The sequence below is a fragment of the Centruroides vittatus genome, unplaced genomic scaffold (genome assembly GCF_030686945.1).
Source record: "Centruroides vittatus isolate TY-2023 unplaced genomic scaffold, ASM3068694v2 contig_1863, whole genome shotgun sequence".
NCBI classification, from domain to species: Eukaryota; Metazoa; Arthropoda; class Arachnida; order Scorpiones; family Buthidae; genus Centruroides; species Centruroides vittatus.
Window position 1 is genome coordinate 749,233 of NW_027121147.1, and position 27,053 is coordinate 776,285.

Genomic DNA, 27,053 nt, shown 5'->3' on the forward strand with positions numbered 1-27,053 from the left:
CCCCATATACAGCAAACAGCTACTGTACTGTGAAAGGGAAGTATACAATTTCCCTTTTGGCCAACTTTATAATATCTATGGTAAACGAAGGAAAAACATTTGTATGAATAAAACTTACGAAGATGATCCAAACTTGTTCGAAGTGCTTGATTGGAAACATAGATTCGAAGTAGAAGAGACAAGGAAAGTACTGTACACCTTTCGCCGACTAGACTCTACTCCAAAGTCGAAAGGGTCGGGACAACTCTTATCAACTCTGCTAGTCCGCTACATCGTCGGACGTAATAGCAGTTTAATGTCGACCTAGCCGTACAGGGATCGAATACATGGCTGTGAAGGCCTTTAAAGCATGGTCATAAAAGTGTCATTCCCCGTATTCGTTGTACGGCCATTACTTCGATGCGGAAATATGCAAACATTGAGTGCGAGATTTTCCGCCTCGTCTGTTAACGTGTCTACCCCTCTTCTACCCCTAACTACCTCTTCCCACCTCAAATTTTTATTATTGCTGGATGGACTGTCCGCTATGACAAGTATGAGAGGGCGGGATGCAACAAAAACCGTACACCACACAGCTTCTGAATCCGTGGTAACTACCGAACTATCCACTCCTCCTTTCGATACCCGCCTTGTTGCAAGATGGCGGAGATTTGTTGACATTTCCATCTTGGAAGCGGCCATCTTGGATATATAAAATTATCAATTGCATCATGTTCTTTTTTTTTATTCGAATAATTTATACGTTAAAACCATAAAAGAAAATTTATAACAGTTTTATTAACTGCACGAAACAATAGAAAGTTAATTAATATTAACAATAAAGATATGTTTCATAAATTGTATTTTATGAATTTTTTTACATTTTCAATTAATTTTTTAATTAATTAATAAGAAATGTTATATAGTTTATATTTAATTAATGTTTAATTTTTATAACACGTTTTTTTGTATAATTTATTGATTAAAAGAATCATAAATAATTTAATTATGCATTACAAATATAAAATAACAATAGTGATCTGTAATTATAACACAGATTAAAGCTTAAATTTATGTTACGATATTCTGTTTCAATAGAAAAACTTTTCAATTGTGTAAAGGCAATTCGATAACAGTCACTTAAATCAATTTTTTTAAATAATAATTGATAATGCTAGCAGGAAATAACCTGCTGTTATAATCATTATAAGCCGACGTATATGATAATTATTAAAATTTTTAATAATATTTATTTAAATAATTTTAAAAAGTTCGAAAAACGTATAAAAGTAACCGAACACGCTTACATAAAAAATTTTAGTGAATTTATCTATTACTTTTTATTTAGAAATATTAGCTTTAAAGTATATTTTTAATAAATTTAAACAATTTAATTTAATCAATTATATAATAATTATACGTATTGATAAATATATTTTGCAATTTAATTATTTTATACTTAATAAAGAACAGTAATTTGGTGTAATCATTGTTTGAAAACGGAGAAATACAGAAAAATTTCTAAAATCGAAACGAATAATTCTTACAATTTTAATTTCTATGGAAAAGATTTTCAATAAAAATTAAGATTTCAACGAAGATTTATTCAATAAAACATAATAATTTACTTTTTTTTACAGCATTTATGTTATTTAATCTCAAATGCCAAATTTTTCCTACTTAATTTACTATATTACAAATAATAGAAAATATAAATAAACAGTAAAATAATATATTTATTGATAGTTGTAGACATTTATAAACAAAATTAAAAAGTATTTTTAACAATTTTTTTTTCAAAGTTTTGTAATATTGTAAAGTATGAAGTATATTTTATAGTGTTGCAAGTTTATTATAACCGGGCGTATTGTTTTTCTTTCTTAAAGAAAACAGTCAAAAATAAATAATTATGAGTTTATTTTCTCGAATTGTCAACTTTTATAATAAGCAAGATTTATTCTAGTCCATGTCTCATAGTACTATGTGATTTTATCAATATTGGATGTTGGTTCTTGTTATGGAAGTAGTAAAATTCATGAATAGTTTTAGCATTTTCTAGACGATGTCTGGAATACTGACTATGGGCTAGAGCTAGCGATAAAAATGGATAGCGGGGACAAATAGTATCTTATATCGTCACAATCAGAAAGAGAAAAAAAACATTGATATTATCAAAAGAGAGTTTTATACTAGAGTTGGAAATGGCACGCAAGTGATATGATTTTATCTTATCTTCAATGAATCTCGTATTATCAGTTTCGTTAGTTTCAAACATGAAATTTCATACAGCCTACGACCGAATACGGTTAAATAACTGTATTCGGTTAATCACGACGATAGCTTTAAATACGTTACATAATATCAATATACGAGCTGTTAATTGAAACTTAGAAGAAATTTTTAATTAAAACAATGATAAATTCTGTAAATTATTTAATTTTGAGTAAGTTACATTTACGAAAATATAACTTATCAGGCTAAAAGTTTAAAGCCTTAATTTATCCGGTAGTAATAAATTTAATTTAATGAATTAACATTTACTTCCAGTAGATTTTTAGTGCATTTTTAAAATCTCTTTTGTATCTAGACTTTTATTTTGTAAAGACCTTTATATAAATAAGACGTTGTACTGTACAAGAGCAGTTCACGTACTGTAGTTATAGAATTTAAAATTCAGTTGATAAATTGCTGCACATTTCTCTTAATATTGATTAAAAATGAATAAATAATTATGAGGTTGATCTTAATATAATTCGGCAATAAAATCTATTACAAACTGTTTCGTTATTTTTTAACGAATATAAGAATTTTAAGTAAAAAAAACAACAAAATTTAACTAGTCGAATTCTTTATTATTATAGCACCAGTTAATATTTGTATAAAATGTTTTTGTGTATTGATTTTTGTATTTTATATAACTTATTGTATATATGATGTATTTGTATTGTTTTGTTCCCCCGTGTAGAGGGTGATAAACCTTGTACTAAATAAAATAAGTCAAATTCTAATACATCTGGATGTATTGCAATTTTATATATATAGTATAAATCGTGATGAAGAATTCTATAGTACACTTATCCATATATTGTACCCATAGGCTATATAAAAACAACGTTTACGACAATAGCTGTTCTAATAAATCTTTATTCATGACCATTAAGATCGACTTTGCTTGTATTAATATATTATAAATTTAACCAAGTAAACTAAATTATTTTTCTTGTTACAAAAAGTCTAAAGATTACCAGATTTATCAATAACCTATATTTTAAAAGATAATTTTTTACAACTTAAAAAATAGACCTACCTATATGGAATAGTAGAATAGTAAAATAGATGAAAATCTACATTATTATTCTGTGTTAGTTTCTTCTGATCTGTTTTATGTGAGTTTTTTTTATACTGCCGAAATACATAAATCATCTATAAACTATACCTAAAATTTGTTTTTAAAAAATATGCATTTAGTTATATAAGCCTTATATATATTTAAAAAATAAAGATTTTTTTATAAATTATTAATTTACGAATATGAAGTATATATTTAAATTATAAAATTACGATTCTAAAACTATTGTACTCTACTGTATATTCACACAAAGTAATATATTTTGTTTAATATCGATCATTATCTCTACAAAAATTATTTATAACATAAATTATATATGTTTTATGGAAAAGAATATATATATACTATTGTAACTAATTTATTATTTTAAATGTTACATTTGCATTTTTAAATTAATATAATGCATGTGAAAATATTAGTCAATTTTTAAACATTTTAATCTCAAGTCATATATTAATAATAGCTAAAATATGTAATTCATTTGCATTATTAGCTTCCTAATAATTAAAACAGAAATGTAATGTTTAATTTAAAATTTTAATAATTTTTATTAATAAGTTAATATATTAAATATGCAAAAAACAATGAAATAATCATGTATTTATAATTCGAATTCGTATTTATAATTCGAATTGTAATTAGAATTCGAAAAAATATATATGTAAAGATAAAATAAAATATAAATAAACAACAACTAACCAGTTATATATAAAGACCAACAACTGCCGAATTATCGGGCTAGCAAATTTGCTAGCCCGATAATTCGGCAGTTGAAGAAATGATAGAATAAAATGAAAAAATAAATAAGAAGAGCTCGAGAAACAATCAGCTCAAAAGTAAAAATACTTCTAAATTAGCAGGAAAATAAAGACAAGTCCTCACTTTTATTGATATCGCTTATATCTGGTATTAGTATTGATAATAAATAGGCTTCAATTAATATTTAAATAATTTAATAGAATTAATTCAGAATAAAGTCAGACTATTACAAATTCAAAAACTTAGTAAAAACTGTTCTAAAATAAAAATAAAAATAAAAATTGACGCCCACTTCTGTCTTACAGAAACTTGATTTACTTCTAAACACCTCGTATTGTAAGCTGTTACAGAAGTCAATGTTATAATGACTTTCATAACTCGTTTTTGTCTGTAGTTACTACATTAATTTAAATATTGTAAAGACAAAAATGGCAATTGTCGATTCTTAAAACTTATCTTATTCTTTATGAAATAGTTTTATTTATTTTTAAGAATTGCTCATTGCCACTGTCTTTCGCAATGGTTACGAATGCTAGAATGCTAATTTATGCAAAATTTCGTAACTTTTCTGTTCTTGTTTGAACTCGAAGTTATACTACATTTGAAATTATCTGCTTATTTCTGTCTAAAACATTTATAAATTAATATAAATATATTATCAACTGGATTTTATATTCGGAATTCTTAAGAAAACGATATTGAATATTTAACAAGCTTATTTTGTTTTCTTAAATTTCCTGAATGCACTGACCCAAATTGCTATAACACATTTTATACTAATTTACATAGAGTTGTGTACTGTACAGTTCAGTACATATGTTTATTTGCATATAACTATGTTAATAAATTTATCTCTCTCTCATTATTTACATTTAAGTAACAGAAATAAATTTATTGACGTATAATTAAATAATAAATCAATTTAAAATGAAATACAATATGTTTATTTCACCTCGACATTCCTGTTATTTAAGTACACTAAATGATTAAAAAATTAGTTTAATGTTTTCTATTTTATTTTTGTTGTGTGTATATGATTACATATTGAACTAATTTTGATTCTCTCTTTAAGATAAATATAGATTTAAACAGTTATTGATTGTTTGATTAATAAATAAACGAAGACTTTTTATTTCAACATATTTTTAATGTTATAATTAAATTTATTCTGATCTCATTTACTAAAATACTTTTATAAAATGTAAAATCTGAGTGTGAAAAGTTTTAACATGTGTTTTGAAGAAATTGATTTGCTAACAATGCCCAAAGTGATATATAATATGTAAACAGAAAAATTATATGATTATTATATCTGTTCTAATGTAATTATTTACATACAAAAACAAGATAAGGGTTACTTTATGCTAATATTAAAATTGTGTCAAGGAAACATTATCTAATGTTTAATGAATTACGCGTTCAGTAAATCAAATGTATAATCTTACAGTTTATATATGCATATTGAATTATTATAGCATATTATTACATTAATCTTATAATCTGTATAAAATTTTGTCTTTTCTTTAATGAAGTATAATTTGTTTTACTTCATTTTGAAAATTTGCTTTTGAGAAAAAAGTTATTTATATTTTCGAACTTAATTCAAACTCTAAATCTGATATTAATTTAAAATCTTAAATTTAATAAATAAACTGATTTTTTTTGTGTTTTTTTATAATTTAAAAAATATATTATACGTAATATTATTTTCTACACAAATTAGATCTAATTTAAATCTAAATTTAAATACGATATTTTAATATACTAAATAATCATTCTTTTTATAAACGGTAAATTTCTGTGGACATAAAAATTACATAAAGCTTAAAACAATTTATAAATTTATTAGAAACATTTATATTAATTCGTGTGTCAAGCCAAATAATAGATACATGTAAGTAAATAGGCTATAGTTTTCTTATTTATTTTTATACCGTTTTGAAGGGTAAATAAATTTAGATTCTAGTAAAATATCTTAATTTTTTACAATTTAAATCTATTATAATATAATATAATCCAAATTCAAGTTATAATTTATTGTGTTCAAGTTAGCATAACAAATTTTGATTAGTGAAAATAATAATTTGACAATATTATGAAACATTTCGTATTTTTTTTTTAATTTGAAGTAACTATTGATTAATTTAACCTCTTTTATAGATCTTTTATTTAGGCAAGCAAATTACTAATTAATATAACGCTAATATAATTAATTCATTAACCGGATAATGCATTTAATTTATTTGATCTAAATTTATAATTTTATACTTGTTTAGTTTATTCAACTTCAGATAATTTTGAAATTCTAGATAATTCATTAACACAAAAAAGTGGTTGCTTTTTATGTCATTACATCGAAAAAATGACATTTTAAAATATTATTTGGATAATTTTTTAAAAATTGTTAGCATAGTGTCACATAAAAATCATTAGTATATGTTTTAAATAATTTATTTAAATTTAATTTACGAATTTCATATACAAAAAACAATTGTTCTTTCTATAGGCCTAAGTACTTAGAAGTATTACTGAATTATTCATATTAAAAAAATTAATTGCCGTTAAATTACAATTTAGTTATGGATAAAAAATATTTTATTATTACAAAATACAAATTTATAGACTTACAATAGTAAAACTTGCTACGTATCGAGCTTCAGGCGGACAGTCAGCTTTTTAGCATTTTTTTTTTTTTTTTACAAATATCTTCAGAATGTTATCTAAAAAACAAATAAATAGAATAAGCAACATAATATTAATCCATAAAATATCATATCTAATTAATATTAAACTAAAAACTGTAGCTAATTTTTATATTAATATCACGGTTATAAAATATTTTAAGAACTAAAGGATTTATCCAATTTCTTATACACATTAAACTTAATAAGCAATATAAGTAAATTAATACAAACAAAATTTTAATGAATATTTGTAAAATTATTTCATTTAATATGCTTAATTAATACTTATAAAGGATATATTGTTAGAAATTTTAATATAATAGTTATTAAATTAATACGACTTATGCATGAATATAAAACACGAAAGAAAACTTATTAAGTTAAAAGCAAACTGAAAATAATTTCCTTATCATCCAACTTCGTGCCTTTATTAATTAATTAAAATATTAAACAGCCTTATTAGAAATGCGTCATCAATTATTAAAGAAGCGCAATTCAGAAAATTTGAATCTGAAATTAAAGTTTAAAAAATTAAAATTAGGCATAATTTAATGTCTTAAAATAGTAAAATGGCTTTATTGTTATCGTAATATAAAAGTTAATTTTTTTTTAACATTATGAAATTTTTATTTATACCAAACTTAAAGAAGATTGAACTTATTCTAAGAACAGGTAATGATTTTTCAACTTAATTAATGTCTAAAATTTAACTTCTAGAAGAGTTTATATCGGAAAACGTAAGCAATGAAAATGCAATTTGTCTCATGAATTACATAAAATATGATCAAAACTTTTTATATCGGCAAGATTTGGAAATAAACGTCATTTTCATGCACTCATTAATTTATCCCGATGAAAGCAGTTTGACATCAATAATGAACTTAATTCTGTTCGGTATTATTTATGATATCCTCTTCGCAATAATGAATGTCGAGATAATTAAAATTCAGAAGAAGAAAGAAAGAAAAAAAACAAGAAATTCTGATTAAAATATGAGAGTATTCACTCTAAAATTATAGTTCAAATTAAGTAAAAATTCTTTCCGAAAATTTATATTTTAATGAACTCTAAAAGCCGAATGTAACAGAATCTTTTACTTAAAAAATTTCCAGAATAAAATATTAACCAAAAATAATTGATATATAGGATTATATAATCGCAAAGTTTTAATCTATTTACAGTAATATAAATTATAAGGTATACGTATGTTGACTTATAAACTATCATTTTATTAAGATCTATAATTTCTTCAAAATTTTTTTAAAGTATACAATAAATTAAGTTAGGCCTGTATCAGAAAATTATTTAATAATTTACAGTTTAATTTAATAATTAATTCAAAAGTAAGCTTTATTTTAAAAGCATTTATAATCACATTATATAGAAATTTCATTTCTATAATTTCAAGACAATTTGAACAAAGTTTAGCAATAATAATTTTGTAATCTAAATCAAAATCTCAATTTAAAATGTAATAAATTATTTTTAATTATGATATTATTATAAATTTATAAAATATTGTTGTTTATTTCTAACAAAGTTGTGAAAAATAAACCTTTATAATTAGATGAAATATTATATTAATAGAAACTCTCAATGCTTATAATATATAGCCTATATATATTAAAATATTTATATCTAAATAAATTATAATGTAGATTTTGACTTAAGAATTTTAATTAATTTTGAATAAAACGATGCATTTTTAACACAGTAGGCTGTATATAGTTTTTTAAAAAGGTAATTAACACATCGAAATATTTTTTTTTTGAATAAATTATCATCAATTAGAATCGGGTTACGTGTCGTAAATATTAAAAAGAAAAAAACAGAACTTTATAATACGATCAATTTCATTTAACATCGATTTTTTTCTACATTATTTATACAAAAGTAATCAATCATCTAATTAAATATAGAAATTATTGGCATAGCAAAGAACAAAAACTATAATGGAAAGAATGTGGATCTGCGAATGGCATTTTTGCACAGATGAGGTAGGAGTATAGTTATTATAGGACATCAGGTCTGGACCTCAATCAAGCAGCGCTTCGGATGACCCTCATAAAAACAGGGTCTTCGCTAAGTTCCAATCCCAAACAGACCATACGCCTTCTCTATTTTAGATGTGACAGTCTTTCCCTCCTGGGTTATTCGGGGAGGGAAGAAAAAGAGGAATTCGTGGTGAGAAGAGTTTACGATGCGTATCATTGGTGCGCAAACACTGCTTATTTTTCTGTCAGCTCCGTACGGTGCTGCCCCGCTGTGGTTCCGTTGCTGACGTAATAAAGGAGAAATTCTATTATTATTTTTATCATAATTCATCTAATCCATTGGATTAGTTATGCTTTATTATGTCCCAAAGGATAATAAATCAATTTCGATGTAATATCATATTTATGAAAGTGAATCTTCCAGTTCCTATGCAATAAAACTTTCAAATGATATAAAATATATTTAATGAAGTTTTAGCTAAGGTAAATGATTTTTTACTCAAAAAGTAAAGTATTTTATTAATAAACGAATATTAGAAAATGCAAAAGTTGCAAATGGTTACCTTTGAATGTTAATGATTGATCTATACCGATAGATCTACTGACTTTTTTTTTTTTTTTTTTTTGTATCATATTAGATCACTTTAAGAGGATCTCATTCACAAAGATATAATTTTGGCTCTAGTTTAATTTTTATTAAAAAAATAAAATTCTGAATAAAATGTTTAACCATTAAAGCGAAATATTAAAAGAAAAAAATTAATCTTTATTCATTTCTTTAGCTCTATTAAACTTTCTAAAATTTTCATTAATTATCTATGAAATGTCACGTTACCAAACAGGCTAATTTTTAAAATAGCATATAAACAAGTAAGCATACATATTTATCTCAAATAGATCTGAACTGTTTTATTATACACTTAAAATGCAAAATAAAATAATTTTATATGAGACAAATATCTGCTTAAATTTTTAATTTTTAGGTATTTAAAACTTAATTTTTATTTAGATGTGTACAGATTTAGTATATATTTTTGGTAATAATTATTTAAACGTAAGGATTTGTCACAACCATTATCCATATTATATCAAATGTATTTGTTTAACTTGTATAAAATGGTGAAAATAAAATACTATATATTTGACTTATCAACGCAGAAGAAATTATGATTTTATATGCTGGATCTATCTATAACTTTTATTGAAATAGTATGAGAGAAATATTGTATTTAATGCTTTTACTCTCTTTCAACACGATATGGAATACTGTATTTAAATTCACAACGACGACATTCATCGATCTACGGCAACTACAGCTCGATTTCATCGTTGAAATATCGCTGACAGAACTCCCCATTGAATGCTTTTTGGCACATGTTTAGAGTCAATAACCAATACAGACTATAGAGTCAGTACTGCATATCACGAATACGTTTATTCATAGTAAAATTATTCTTATATATTTTTTAAATAAGTTTTTTTTAATCATTATTAAATTTAAAATAATTACTTTATTAAGCAAAACTGAATAGAAAAAATTTAACGTACTGATTAACCGAATCGTTATCCTATCACGAGCGTAAAGGGTGATTGCTTACCACGCCTTGTTACGTCACAATACCTGCACCAATCTACGTTCGAATGGGCGGGGCATATAACGTATATAACTGCATTAATGTATTATGAAATCCAAACGGGATTTTTATACTGCTGTTACGAATGTAGCAATTTGTTCTTACTATTGTATTAGGTGTCAAGCCAACCAACCTAAGTTTCATGCTCCTATTCGACTTTAAAAATATGAGATGTCGTAAACATAGGTTATAGCTTTATTTTTTAAAAATAAAAATAGCATAAATTATTAGACATGTAGGTATAATTTTAAACGTAGATTTTAGGTAAAATGATATTTCTTTCTAATGATGATAGTAGTAGTACGGAAGGCCTATAGATCTGTTTCAAGAATAGAAATAATTGAAAAATTTTATACTCTTTCCTCTGATTTGTTTAATATCACCTTTACTTTTATTAAAGTAATAATTCAAATTAATATATTTATGTATTTTTTAATGTTATTAAATCTGTTATGAAAATATATAATTAATAATGAAAAGTTTCAAGAATTAAATTATTTTGGGTTTTAATTATATTGCTTAAATTATACGAATTTATAAAATTAATCGAATTATTGTTATTTTAAATTATAAAATATTTAAATCGAAGAACACATTAAAAATTTAGAAATTATAAAGTTATATTAGACGATTTAATTGCATTAAATAACGTTCATGTTCAGGCTAATAACGAAAATAAAGTTTTAACATTTTACACTCTTCAAGTTAACATTAAGACAATAAATGTGAGTAATATAAATGTAAATGATTTAATAAAAATTTATCAGATTTAAAATACGTATAACGTTACAGCATCGAAGTCTATTAAACAAATTGAGATATGATATCAATAATTTTATAGCCTAATTGTGTAGCTATTAAATTAATATCAATGTTGAGTTATAATTCATTTTTTATGTAAGACAATTTATAAAATTAATGATATCCAAATATCGAAATTGTGAGTTATTAACTATCGTCATTTAAGAACGTTTGCCATCTTAAAAATAGGCTTATAAGTTTTGAAATAACTTATGAAATAAGATGAAACGTTTAGGCTAATGCCATATAAATATTACAGTTTATACACTTGCGATGTTTATATCAGGCTGCAGAGTTTATATTTTACTAATTTTATTAAGATCTAAGATAAAGATTATGTTTATAATGATGTTCTCTGTAGGAAAATATTCCATTATTTTTGAAAGTTTAATTACATCAGTGTCATTTATAACTTATAAGTTAAAATATAGAATAGAATCATTCGTTATTTACAATTTATGAATTGCGAAGCAGCTCATTAAATAAAATTATAATTTTTATTAATAATTATGCAAGACTCGTATTATTAAAAATATAAATTTTTATAAGTTACCGGTATTATTAATATCAAAATATTTTATAATATTCACAGGTTCATATTACAACCTAAATATCAAAATTTTTAAATAAAAATAAATGTAACTTCCTAAAATGTTAGGCTATAAATTTGATGGTAAAATGTTAGTTTAATGATCTAATATTTGAATTAATTGAGTAATATACACTAAAATTTGCATCTATTTAAAATTCATAATTAAGTTATTTCAATTAAGTATAGGCTAGTATTAAAAAATTTATCTATAGACCCTTAGGTATTAAATTTTATCTTCTTTTCATACAAAACCAAATCAAATAAGTAGGCCTATATATAAAATAAATCAATTTTTTTTAATATTATCAAACAAATAAGAAATATGACTTGAAACCAAATTCAAATACAACATAGACAAGAGGATAAATCATATTTTTGTTTTGATAAAATAAGCAAATTTTGATAATGTATAAAAAGAGTCAACTAACAAGGTTAATAAAATTTATGATTTAAACATACAGGCCTATGAAGTTAGATATATATTAATAATTATATTTTTAATTTAGGCCTATACAGTATTCGTTTAGCTTATTCCCTGTCCTTTATTAATTAAAAAAAATATTTTATAATAATAGCCTAACACAGTTTGAAGAGTTATTCAAGTTAAATTTACACTACCAATTACTTTATTCAACTGCAAATTTCTTCAGATATCAATTTAGAAAATATCACATAGGGCCTAAGCAAAATTTATTTGTTTTTATATTTCTGTTATTTTTTATTTATAGAATTAATTAGATATTGGAATTATAAGCTATAAGTTTACAAGAGAATTTTCATGACTATTGTTTTTACATTTCATATTATATTTTATTTTACAAAGATTATAAATTATGATTACAATTAATATAAGTTACTACGAGTGTAAATTATCGAAAATTGTCTTAAATATTGTAAATTACTGTTAAACTCCAAACGTTACAAACAAACTGCACGAAGAAATGTTATATTTTTTTAATTGTGTTTTTTCGAATTTCAATAAATTTATTTATATAATAAGTGTTATGTCATTTTTAATTAAACACATTAAAATTTTCATTATTATTCGTTTTTGGAGTCACATAAATCATCTTACAATGCACTATGAAGATAAAAAAGTTAATTTTTTTAATGAACTTAATGGCATACTATAGTTCACTTACGCCAATAGCATTTTGTATGAAAATTATGTAGCCAATAAGAGATTAAATTAGAACATCCAACTTCTAAGATATAAAAATGAACAATAGATTTAAGTTTCAGAGCGAATCAGATTTTACGTTGTCGTTTTAGTTGGCATCTTTTCAATTTCGTAAATAGAATTATAATGTAGAACTATGATAAACTTTATTTAAAAATCGTTCTAGTAACTTTTATTACTTATTAACATGTATGAGTAACGAATAATAATAATAATAATAAAATATTTCTATTTTAAATAACCTGAACTCTGAAAAATTGTTTAATGCATGTTTGAGACTTAAGTAGGCTATAGTAGAATTTATTTCAAAATTCAGATTGATTTATCTTCTTACAGCGTATATAATCAAAGGAACGTATCGTAAAGGAGACATTTAACAGAAAGTAGACATTTTAAATCAATCAACGATCAAGATATAATGATAAAAAGACGATTCGCATAATATTTTCGCATATTTTGGTGAAGTTTTCAATGAAAATTTAGAACTAATTAAATGATCATTAAATGGTCTTTGGACCCTCTTTATCTATTCACACTCGGTTTGCGTTTGCGAACAGTCAATGATATTTCTTTGTGCACACATTTGCTATACGTTACAACCATGGTTATGTTACATAAAACTGTTATATGAGCCGTTAAACGGAGTCGTGAAATGAACGAGACGGAAATGCAGAATGACGACAACGTATCAAAATTTTAACATTTTATATATTAAATAATAATTATTGTTAATTCAATTTATTAAAAATTAATATTTTAACATAAAAATTTGTAATAGATCTAAACACGACTTTGTTGTTAATATTTTATAACACACTAAAAGATAAAAATAATTAATAGTAAATATTTAATATAATAGTAAAAAAAATAATAATAATTTCTAGAATTATCGTATTTAAAATTTAAAATTTATAATTCATTATTTCATTAATTATCTTGATCAACAGACTCGGGTATCAATTAAAAAATTGATAATATGCATGCATATTGACTGCGCTTTTTCAAAATTATAGGCTTGTAGGCTACTATCTCCATAATGTTATAATAAGGCTGTAAAATCTGAATCAATCCAGTATATAAGCAGCCTATGAAAGAGAAACGCATTCTCACGCTAACTTACAGAGAATTGTCGTATGTCACGTTAACTCTTAAAATGTAGTGATACTTCATCACGGATGATAGACAAACTACACGCGAAGTTTTAATATGCTTAGCCACCAGTTTCTTTTACAGAGTCAACCAAATCAATATGCTGAATAGTTGTCATGTTAGAAATTTATTAGTAAATTGAGCATCCTTGTATCGTCAGCTTATCAACCACACGTCTTCAAGGATCGTTTGATTACCAACATCTTATATTATACTAGGTTATAATAACAATTTTATTATATATTCAAGATATCATCCTTTTTTTTTTATCGGTCCATTATATAAATGTTAAGAGTATATCAATTCGAAATTTATAATAAAATGTTTTTATTTTTCAACTTAATATTTCATATTAAATGATTGTATATTACATTTTTAATGTTATATTAATAGCTCGTGATTGTTATTTTTATTAGGCTATAAACCGAGATTGTCATTATAAAATTTAAATTCCGACGACGTTAGTCTTTCGTTACATTTTCAAACAAATAGTGATACAAAATGAATCCTTTTCGCGAATATTTATCAAAAAAAAAAAAAATTAGCCTTGTATTGTTAATTTCTTATTGCGTAAAATATTTTAAATTTAAGTTCTGTAAAGTAATTAAGAATATTGATTGAAAAATAGCGATTAAATGCAAAATTCTTAATGAAGTAAACATTTAAAAAAATAGTTGTGACTCGAATTCGATTATTATTTTGAATTAGTAATGTTAGCTTCTATCTTAATAAAATTCAAACTAATTATTACCTTGATTTATTGCATTAGAATATACATTTACTTTGTTTTGAAGTCTCTTGAGAAACTTGTTTTCGGCAGACAATTCTGAAAATATTTATGAAATAAAATAAAATTTAAAATATTTAATGTTTTTCTCTTTCAAATATAGATTTTAAACTTAAGCAACATTACATTGTTCTACGTAATATTGCATAAAATTTAATATTTGCTAATGCATTTGTAAAGATTTTAATTAAACAAAATAAGTTTCTTAAATTTTACTTCAACGTCTTAATCGAAGATTTAATTTAAAGTAAAAATTATAGATAAAATTTTATAAATAGGTTACCCTTTAATTACAATTATAATCAGATGTATTTTCAAATTATTCCTATACAAAAAAATCTATCGTCAATAAAATGAATGAGTAGAAGTCATATATTACAAACTTAATTGACAAGTTTAGCTTCCTTACATTATTTATTTTCTTTGCTAAAGAAACTTTTTGTTTATTTTAGCTACATTTATTAATTTATTATGTAATAAATTTACATGGAAATTTAAGAAAATATGAAAGAAAAGTAAAAGGAAAATTTCATTGACAACTTGCTAAGTAGAGCTTTCGTATTTATTTCAAGAATAGGATAAATAATATACAAAAATTTGATTCAATTGTAAGTGATTAACACTTAAATTACCGAAAATTTTAGAATAAATAACCTAATTTTTTAAATAAATATCTTATTTCCTTACATATAAAAATTTAATATTGAATATAATCACTACAATTATTTAAATTTGTTTTTCGTATGTTCAAGAATCTTCTTTATAATAAAATTATATGGATTTACTTTAGTCTTTTCAAAATTAAAATTGATTACGATTGTTTAGTTAAATATATGTTCTATAGGCCTCATACAAAACTTAAATACAATTTAGTTAAAAAAATAACTTTCAGAAATTTGATATGAGGTAATTTTTCTTACTGTAACCTAAAATAAATTCCTTCAATAGTTTTCCTTCTCATATATGTAATACTAGATGAATAAGAATATTCACACTAAATTCCTTAGCTTTTTAAGCCATAAAAGATATTGAAATAAAGAGCAGATATTTCTTATTTTTATATTAAGCCCAAATATGTATAGAAATTCTATATGCATATATTTTTTTAAATATAATATTAATTTAAACTTTGAATTCCCAAAATGAATACACTGGCATACATTTTATAAAGCCAAGAACATGTATGATATTTATTATTCATGGAATAGAGACTATACAAATGGTCATATAGTTTACAAATACAATAAATATTTAATTCCTTCCCTCATACCGATAAGAACCACTAGCATTTATTTCACTTTACAAGAACTCAAAGACATAAGTTAGAAAATTTATAGCATACACAATCTTCTTAAAACTATTTCAAAACTATACAAATCTCACTTGTCAGATAAGAAATTTATAGGAGATAAAAATAATACAAGAATCAAAGGATACTTTTATTTGCATATCAAAATTTTGCTGTTTAAATACAGTATCGATTTCTATTTTTAATAAATTTATTGCTTTTTATGATTAAATTATAAAAAATAATAAAATTTTCTATGAATTTCATTTATTTTTATTTACAAAATTAAACACTAGAAATTTAACAGGAGAAGATGGAAAAAGAGCTCTCTCTTAATATTCTGTAAAGACTGCCTGTAAAATTTCAAAATAAATAAGTATATGCTTAAGAGAACAATAAAATTTATTAGTTTTATTGGTTTCACAAGTGCTTTATGGAATAACATCAAAACATTATAATAAACTAAGCTTGTTTTTCTTAAAAATATTTTAAAAATAAGTTTAAAATGGCTACTTATTCCCGGCAGTCATTTCTAATAGGCTATATATAACACTATAAATTTAAAATGTATTTATTTTTTTCAGCATATACCTCATACAAGCAGAAACCTTCATACAAGATATTTTAAGCTTGTACTTTTCACGAATTGAAGAGTCTATAAAACATTTTTTTTTTTTTTTTGAATAAAGCAACTGCCGTTTTAAAATAATTGTCTTGAGCTTTAATAAACAATTTTAAAACATTTATATTTAGTGTATATGATCTTAATCTCTTCTTAATATAGAGTATGTAGTTCTAAAAATCTTATAAATATTTTCTATTCGCCAAGAATCAAGAACATACAAACTACAAAAGAAACTACATACCTAATCAAGTTACCAAGAATCAAGCATCAAGCATGAATCTCTTCTATGTATCTTAAGTAAATTTTCATCTGACTTAATTACTTTAATTCATATTCACGTATTTTATAAGTCTATTGATTCAATAATATCCTATATTATTACAATAAAATGTAATTTATAAAGGCCTCATACAAAACATACTATTGTATAAAATTATGTGTCTAAAAATGTCTAACAAAATAGTCTATTTTGTTGGACATTTTTACAGAATATTTATACAATGCCAAATAAATTTATTTTTATTATAAAAATTGGAATTATTAACAGGTATTTAATAGAATTTATTCTGATGCAAATTGGATTTATGATTAAAATTCATTTGTTACTTGAAACTTTTCATTACAGTGATATAAAAAGCAATCACTTCACGTAATCAGTATAAAGAAGATTTGCTCACAGTTTTGTCCTGTTAAAAATGTGAATCTCTTAGCAACAGAGTATTAAGATGGGTCAGTTCACTTGAATAGATAGCGTGTAGTTATAAACTTAGAATATACAGGCTGCAGCTTAAGCGTTATCGAATGGTTCAATCCCTTCGTTCCAAGTCAATTTAGTGGAACCTACATTGAATTCGTGATGTAAGGTATTTTAAAATTTACAGAGCTTCGCTTACAAATGTAAAATCGATAACTTGCACGTGTTGTGGCCTATACAAAAACAACCCTTTGACACGAAATCATTTTGTTAAAAGGAACGGAAGGGTAAAAGAACATTAAAATTGGTCAACACGTGACAAAGACACATTTTAATCGTATTATCCACTTTTTATTCTAAAAGTAAATGCAAGTTATATAACAGATCTAATAAAGCTGTGCATGGTTAAGTAATTCCGTTTGCGAACTTTAATTTTAAACTTTTATTTTTTAAGTATGAATGAAATAAAATCTTTTACTATTTTCGGTGTGATAAAGTATTTGGATTTTGATTTAGATTTAGTGAGTCTTAAATTAGAAGCAGAACGTCAAACTAGTTTGATAATCAATCTATAATTCTTTGAAAACATCATGTTTATAATAGGTTTATTCTTAAATTTTGATTATATTCTTCTAAGTAGGCCAGTTATAAATAACTAATAAACCACGACAGATTTAAAATCAAAGAATTTATTTATGAATGAAAAATTTTCTTATTAATTCAGTATTAGGCCTATTTATTTCTAAGTCTCGATTTTAAAATATCCTGGATCTATAATAGCCTACAATTATTATTGTAAATTATTATAATTTCGGGTCGTTAAGATAATTACTTAAATCATGATCGTAAGTTTAACAGTTTATTAACTAATAAAATGTAATAAAATATAATGTTTATTAATTAAATAATTAGGTCAATAAATTTACTAGTGTAGGAGTTAACTGTTAAAAAATAATTTCATTTTATTATTAATGATCTTTTAGATTAATTCTTCATTTCCTCTCAGTTTGATTTGATTTTAAATATATTTTATCTCGTTAAATACATTTAAATTAAATAACGAATAGTCTTGTTTAAAAAAGTGACAAATCTCATCGATAGTTACGGTAATATTAATGTTTAACTAATAATAAATAATAAATCTATAGCGATACAATATAATTTCTACAAAATTTGATACATTAACAGCTACAGACATCTCTGACATTGATTGTTTATAAATTTCTTTTTTACGACAGCAAATTTTTTAGTATTAGTTTGAAGAAATATCTAAATTTGACATTTATTTTTAGAATAAGCACAGTATTAGGCCTATATTTTATTTTTTAGACTGTTTTTAAAAACAACAAAATATAATTTTCTTCTTAAAAGCAATAATAATAATTATCTTTATTCGTATAACTATTCTTACAACATTTTACAGCCTTATTTCATAATTGATTATAATAATTCTTTAATACTTATAAAAAATTATAATTATTACTATTTATTTCTTTTAAATATCAAAATGTAGTCTAAAACCTATTTGAATGAAAATTTTTGTAATTGTGATAAAATTTTAAATTTATAAAATGATTTGTACGATATAAGCCTAATACAAAATTCTCCAGAACTGTAAAATAAAAATGTCCACAACATAATAAAAAAATAAAATAAATTCCATGTCTTATCACTTGCAGGATATCTTAAAATCTATAAGATTATATCATTTGAACGTTTACAAAGAACAATATAAAAGAAATTAAATTTTATTCAACAACACGCTACTGCTCAAATTCACACAATTCTAATATATTTTCAGTTCGATACATTAAAGGATTCAGTTTCATTTAACCTGCTCCAAGGAAACTTTTTTTAAAGAGTTACAGGCCTATTACTCATTTGTCAATTTATATTGAACAGATTTGTTTTTAATTCTCAATCTTCACAAATTTCAACTATATTGTACAGTAAACAATCAATTGAAAAGTTTAAATAGATAGGCTATATTATTCACTTGTAATCTGAATGATTAATTTTCTTAGTAAAATAAATAGTAATAATAAAATTTAAAGCGAGAATAAAGTGAATAATTTTTCTCGCGTGACTATTAATATAATTAGGCTATATAATGTAATCGTTTCTATATTACTATGTTTTTATGTTTTTAATTCTAATTTATTTTATGTTTATAGTTTTTTCCATAACATTTTATGATAAATATCTAATGATATTGATAGCTTTAGTTTGTAAAAGTATACTTATATAATTTTGTTTATTTGGCAATAATTGAATTAAAATCTATAAAAACCATCTTTGCTAAAACGAAAACTAAGGTTTCGGCCAGACTATTTACTATTATTTCTTTGCTTTATCATCATTATTATTATTATAAAAATATATTGTGTAAAGGATATATATAAGAATTCTAATTCTGTTGCAAAATCTTTCTATTTTAAGTAAGATTTCAAGTACTTTAAGAGTGAATTTTTCTGAAAAGTTATATAGAATATATAAATATTTTCAGATCGAAAATACACATCATACTTGAACATATACTTTATCTTTGGAAAATAAATTTATCACATTTTTAACCCTATAAATGAATTCAATATTTCATAATCTTTATATTCATACGTAGGCCTTATAAAGATATTTTAAAAATTATCTTAAATTCTATCATATTATGAAATATAGATTTAATTCAATTAGCTTAATAGATTAGTAACAAGGATATTACTTAAAATATCATTAAATATACTGTATCTAAAATTAAAGATGTTTCTAAATCGTTATAAAATAAATATAAGAATTTAATCTATTAGTCTACAATGTATTCTAAATTGTATTAATTTTAAAATTATTTCTAATATTTTTCTCTGAATTCAATTTTATTTCAAAAATAAATTACATAAAGCTGATTTATAATTAAAAATACTACTTTAAAGAATAAAAAAAAATATTTTATAGGTTAATTAAACGATTCAAGTTTGAAATTTTCAAATAAAACTAAGTTAATTAGTCTTATAAATTAATTAAAAACGTATATTAAATTAAATTTATATCTTGTTTAACTTCTGTGCATTTTTTTCTATTGAATTTTAATACGAATATTGTAATATAATATTCATTTACATCTAAACGTTTTCGAAATTTTTATCATTTATTTTTTCATTCGGCAATGAATTTCAAATGAGAAACTACTTCACTCATACAAAATGTGAACAGCCACACTTCATTACTTTGCTGGACTTAGTCTCTGATATGCACTTTAGATAGGATCGTTCAACTGTCCGAAACGAGATAAATCAGAAATTCTTTGATTTACTCTGGCAGACTGGCCATGTTGTTATGCATCACAAATACTCTGGATTTCACAAATACTGCGAGTAAGCAGCTTTCTGAGGTTAAGGTCCGCCTACTTTCTCTCCAGATGGGAGAGCACTCTTGTCATTGGTCGAACGCTCGAGTCATGTGACTAAGACGGATCGAAAAGTTCATTCTCTCTTCAGTTAAGGTGTTGTTACTGAAGTCAGTAGAACTAAATTTGTTTTATTTTGAATATTCTTGATTTTTCTGTAATTTATTTCTACTATATTTGAATTTAATTTCTTCTAATGTTATATACAAATAGAACATATTTAAACAATAAATCTATACTTTATGAAAAATAAAGCTCGTACTACGTAGCTTTGTTAATATTCTGGAAATTATAAAAGGATTTGTTATTATATCCCGATGCAATTCGCGCTTTCTTCTATGACTAATCATTACGAAATAATGAAGTTCTATTAAAAGAATTCGACAATTTTTGAAGACTAAGTTATAGCTATAGCTCATCTTTATCATTTAAACATGCAGCTTAATAAATTGGGAGTATTGTAATTGAGAAAAGAATGTAATACGAATCTATAACAAAGAAATAATATAAAAATAAATAATACAGGGAAGTAAGTGTCTTACACTAAAATGAGAAATATTTACAAAAAAATCGAAGACTATGTGAAGGAAATTTGTTTTAAGTTTACAGAGTTTTAACAAGATTTTTAAAAATGAAAATGAATATAATCACATAGATAAAAAGCAGAAACGATTAATTGTAAATATATTTTTTTCATAATTAAAATGTTTAAAATATGTAATAAAGAGTTCTTACTGAGTAGGTAAATAACTTATATTGAATTGAAAAATAAGCAGCCGGAGAGTCTTCGATCAATAATTATGAATTTTGAAAGATACTGTATTGAAAATTTAAAAAAATAAATAACTTTTTAACAAAATCTACGGTGTATAATTAATTAACTGTAAAAAATTTAAGCTAATGAAGGAACGAAAGTTAAATTTTTCCGCAGTTTCTTCACAGGCTATTAAACAAAATTTTAAGTCAGGGTTTTAAGGGTCCATAATCTAAATTTATGCTTAATCGAAATAGCACTCTTTATTGTCATCTACAGATAGGATTTATTTAAATCTGTTCATCGGTTTAGTTTTTCAATTCTACAAAACATAGGCTATAAATCTTATTTCAATTTTTTGGGGTCTAGCAAACAAATTTTAAACTTTCTGACTTAGCTATTCGTCTATTATGTGATAAAAAGTTTATAAGGGAGAGAGGGAGAAAATTTTTGTATGAGTAAATTTATACATTGATCGTTTAAAAAACATTCAAAAACTTATGCAGAATACTAAACAACATAACGACTCAATATCAATTATATAATCTACTCTATAAAAATTATTGGAGAAGGAAGAATAATCATTTTTTTAATATCTTGTGTGAGTTTGTGATTGAATTAAAGAGTTGTTTTAAAAAATGTTATAATTATTATAAAATATTAAGATCAGACTGTCGATGAACTAAGTGAAAGTCTTTAGGGATGGGTAGAAATAAAATGTTGCCATTTTTGAAGAACCTTACGCATTTGATTTATTGCAAACAAAATAATAATTTTATTTTTTACTGGTAGTTATAAATAGATGATTGCAACATCTTATTCTATTTATAAACAACCTCCCAGAAAGGGGCAAATTAACGCAATTTAAATAATTTCAGAAAAATCAATAAATGTATTTTTCTTTAAAAAAGTGCATTTATTACTCAGTATTATTATCTTACTTTAAGAAATGTAGGCCTATAGGTTGCAACATCTAAATAAGATTCTGTAATCTAAATACTACTACTAAACATCTTACTAAATTTTATTATTTCGAAGGAAAAATTACAAATGAAATTATTGCAATTAATTCTATTTTTCTATAACTTTTGGAAAAATTTCACTTAAATTAAAACTTGTTACAAATAACCGATGAAACAAATCAAATTAGAATTTTGTTAGCCGAATAAATTTAAATTTCATTATTTTATAAATTGTTCGGTTCATTAGGGGTGATTTAGAATACAATTAGGTTTAAATATAGTATTAAATTAACTTGGTATTTTCTAATTCGTTACAAAAATTAAATAATATCATCCCAGAATGGTCTAAATGCATAATAACTAATATATTATTAATCCATGAAAAACTTTTTAAAATTACGAATAAATTAAAATAAGTAAAACTGTTTTAAATTATTGTAATTTTTAATAATAGTGATAATATATATATACCTATTTTTTTAATTTCAGTACCCTTAAAGAAAATTTGTGGAGAAAGTTAAGTAGTAAAGTAGATGGAAACCATAAATACAAGAAAGGCAATTCTCAATTTTTCAGGATAAAACATTTTGAAAATATCTTAATACTGAGTTTTTAAAGGTAAAACATTAAAAAAAATGAATAAAGTTAAGTAAAAACATTAACTTCTCTGATTTACTCATTACACAAATAAACTGATTCTTAAACTTGAAATTATTAGGTTTATGCGCGACTGTTTTATAGATCTATTCCTCAATTTTAAAAATTTAATTAAAACAAGTCTATTTTTAATAATTTAATTTAATTAATTTATGAAATCAATACTTGAAATAAAATCAATTAAACTTTGTTCTTTTTAAAGACATAGAATATAAGCTTAGATCTTTCTAGTTATAATACAAGTTGTAAAATAATCTCACAGGCTACATGTAGATTTAAATATTATTGTTATGTCATATCTGATAATAGCCTACACTCGAATCATTTTCAATATAAAATAATAATAGGCCTACTACGGAAATAGTTGTAGGGAAACCAGACTTCATTTTTGTTGTTGTCACTAAGTATAAAATAAATGGAGGAAGTTTTTTTTTTCGAAAGAAGTAAGACATATGGCATTCGTGAAAACAAGTGATACTGTATATAAACTGTTCCTATTCCACTATGTTAGGCCAACAAACATAAGTGTTTTTAACAAAGGAATCATCGAAGTTCTGAAACTATAAACATCAGCACATCCTATCACTAGTTTGCTTGCGAGTCTGGATAAGACACCTATGTTTATACAAAATCAAAAATAAACTCAAATCCAAAGATGTCATTGCAGCATCCTCCAATCAGAAGAGTACTTTTACTTACTTTAAGTATCTTGTTAGCAAATTTGGCAGGTCAACCCACCATTGCAAGAGCGTTAGTGACATTTTGCAGACGTTTTCACTATCTTCAATGCACTTTCAAAGTAAAGAAAATTTGGCTAACTAGGAATTGTTTTTTTTCTCTTGTCGAGTTATTTATAGTACAATTTTTTATAGCCATGGACGTAAAAAGAAGTTTAGACTATTATTGAAACAATATCAAAAAGTTTTTGCAATTAACAGTTTTAACATGGTTGACTTCTTTATTACCGTGTTAAGTATCACTGATTAGATTATCTATAGTAGTCCAATAAATTATGGATAACTATACTGCAATATTTTTATATTCGATCTGATTTATCTTATTGACGACAGATTTATTATACACCTAAATGATGAAATTATCCTTTATTTTTTTTTCTAATATTTTTACCTATAGCATTTAATTTCTAACAGATAAAATGAGATTAATTAAAATTTAGTTGTCTTTAAATTAATCTTTAAATATCTTAAGATTGCATCATAATAAAATTTAATGCTATTAGACGAATATTTTAAATTTATTCTAAATGTTAATTAAAAAAGCATTACTCGATTGTGTTAGGAAAGCTAAGGTATTGATAATAGTATATCAATAGAAGTTTAACTGACAGCAATTGTTTTTACAGAAATGTTTTTAAAAAGTACAAAAGATTATTGTTAGAACCATTAAAGATTTTAATGAAAGAGGAAGGTTATAAAGGTTGAAATATGTCTCGAAATTTCGATTTCAACAAGAAAAATTTTCTTTAAGATTGCTTAAATTTCGTAACACAGTAAACTTTTGTTAGAAAAAGTAAGAATAATTTTTTTAATATTTTCGATGTAGTTAATACACTTGTATGGGCTATATACATATAAGGAGTCTTGTATGGAATGTTCTCTATGGAATGTTTTCACGAGGCTAATATATAAAACATTTTATATCAGCCTTCTTGAAATTATGTCATTAATTAAAGGGGGAAATCCTATATATTCTATGCAAGCTTATGTAGAACGCCTTTAAATATAAATTTACGTAACGATTCTTTATGTAATGTTCATTTTTATATTTAAATCTAATGCAAATAGTCCTATTCGTAATACTTAAAAAGAAAATTACAAAATGAAAAATACTTTGCTAAAGTTTATATTTTTAACCAGACTATATCAAATCATATGTATTTATCATAATCCATTAAAGAAATGCATTGGATTTTAGCTAATGCATCAAACGGATCTTCTACGAATTTATTTACAACAAAATATTTGTAATAATCAATGTTATAATCTTCTTATCATAAATTATTTAATTCAGTTATAATTTTTTAAATTTATTACCTTGAATCATCAAATTTACAAACAATTGTTAACAATTATTTAAAAGAGAATAATTTTATAGAATGACAAGCAAATAATTTATAGAAATTTACACAGTTAAAGTTAGACAATAAGACATATAATTTGATATTGGAATAGTTTAACACCGAATAAGAGTCTAATAAGATGTTCTATAAATTTTATATGAAAATAGCCAAGAATAGTATTTATTTCCCTGTTTTTTCAGGATTTTAAATTTATAAATTAAAACACTGTATGTTATATTTCGCAGTTAAATATTTATCACTAAAATAATCTAGATATCAACTAAATTTTTTCAAAATGGATAAATTCGTTTATTTATATCTATTTTGAATGAAAATTTATATACATATGTTGAGTTGATAGACAAGAACCGTAACTAAATTTAAATTTAAACCAATTTCGGCAACAGATAAAGACGATATTTCTATAAAATAAAATGATTTTTTACGAATTTATTCATCAGTTAGGCCTATATTAATACACGGTACAAAAATATATAGACTATAAAAATGCATCTTCGTTCAAAAATAAGTTTATAATGAGTCTACAAACTAAAATCCAATTAGATCTAATCTGCAATTTCAAGAAATTTTCAAATATATTTTAAAAGATAATTATAAGTTAGATTACACACAATTCCATAAACTTTTTGGCTTTATATTTACAATAACTGAATATAATTTATATAGAAGCGTTATAACATAAAAAATAGATCACTAAATATTTTTCAAATGAAATATTCATGAATATTATTTCAGTAATAATATGTATATATATTTTTCAGAAATACAGAATTACTACTACATCTAGAGCTTAAATGGTAAATTATATTCAACACGCATGCCAATTAATAAATATAATTGCATTATTCATAAATATATACATAATATTTGTGTAATAATGTTATTTAAAATTGTAATTCTTAAGATAATTTCATATAATAATTAAATATTAAATTATTGTAGAAAATTAATTGTCTAGTAATATTATTTTAATAACGAAAGCCTAAGAAATTATTCTAGAATTTGACTTTATTGTAAAAGAAAGAATAGGTTACCTATAGAATGAAAAGTTGATTTCTAATAGTTACAAAAACTGAAACTTCTAGTATAAAAATTAATGAGATTTAATTACGATTAGTTTTATTGGAGGATATTAAGCCTGGTAATGCAATAAAACTGATGGAAAAACAGGACCATAAATTTATCTCATTAGGCCTACTAACAAGGTGCAAAGGAATATAATACTACAAGGAATAATCACGAAAACTCAAAGTAAGTTCTTAGTAAATTTGTTTTTAAACTTATGAAATATTGTCTTTCTGGTATGTCAGTTTTGGGTGTAACTTAGGAGAGAAAAGAGTAAATATTTCTTCCATAAGGTTCTCCGACACCTTCGAAATTTATTGCTATATATATATATATATATATATATGTTACCAAAATTTACACTTTAACCTGGAGTGTACCTCTCTACATGATACACGAATAAGACAAATTTTTATTTTCTTAGGAATTTCATACTCATTTTGGTTTGATTTTATTGAAGGATTTTGATATCATATTGAGTATTATGAAGCTAAAACTATAGAAACGGAAAAGTAAAGTTCAAATTGCTATAGAAAGAGTATTTTTTTAGACTTTCTTAAATGGTTAAGGGAAAAATTGACTGTTAGAAGTTCATTATT

General features: G+C 23.5%; 1 protein-coding gene across 2 annotated transcripts in view; it reads right to left on the reverse strand.

The window, feature by feature from the left end:
* LOC136970002 (homeobox protein abdominal-A homolog) overlaps positions 1-27,053 on the reverse strand; it is a 231,486-nt gene that overhangs the window by 198,387 nt on the left and 6,046 nt on the right. Inside the window, exons 2-3 of one of the 2 annotated variants that reach the window (XR_010879920.1) lie at positions 14,873-14,947; positions 6,716-6,807 (exon numbers count right to left, since the gene is read on the reverse strand). The gene's annotated coding sequence lies outside the window, so the exon portion shown is untranslated. Of the gene's footprint in view, positions 1-6,715; positions 6,808-14,872; positions 15,030-27,053 lie in introns of those variants that run through there. The other variant, XR_010879921.1, reaches the window with a different exon arrangement.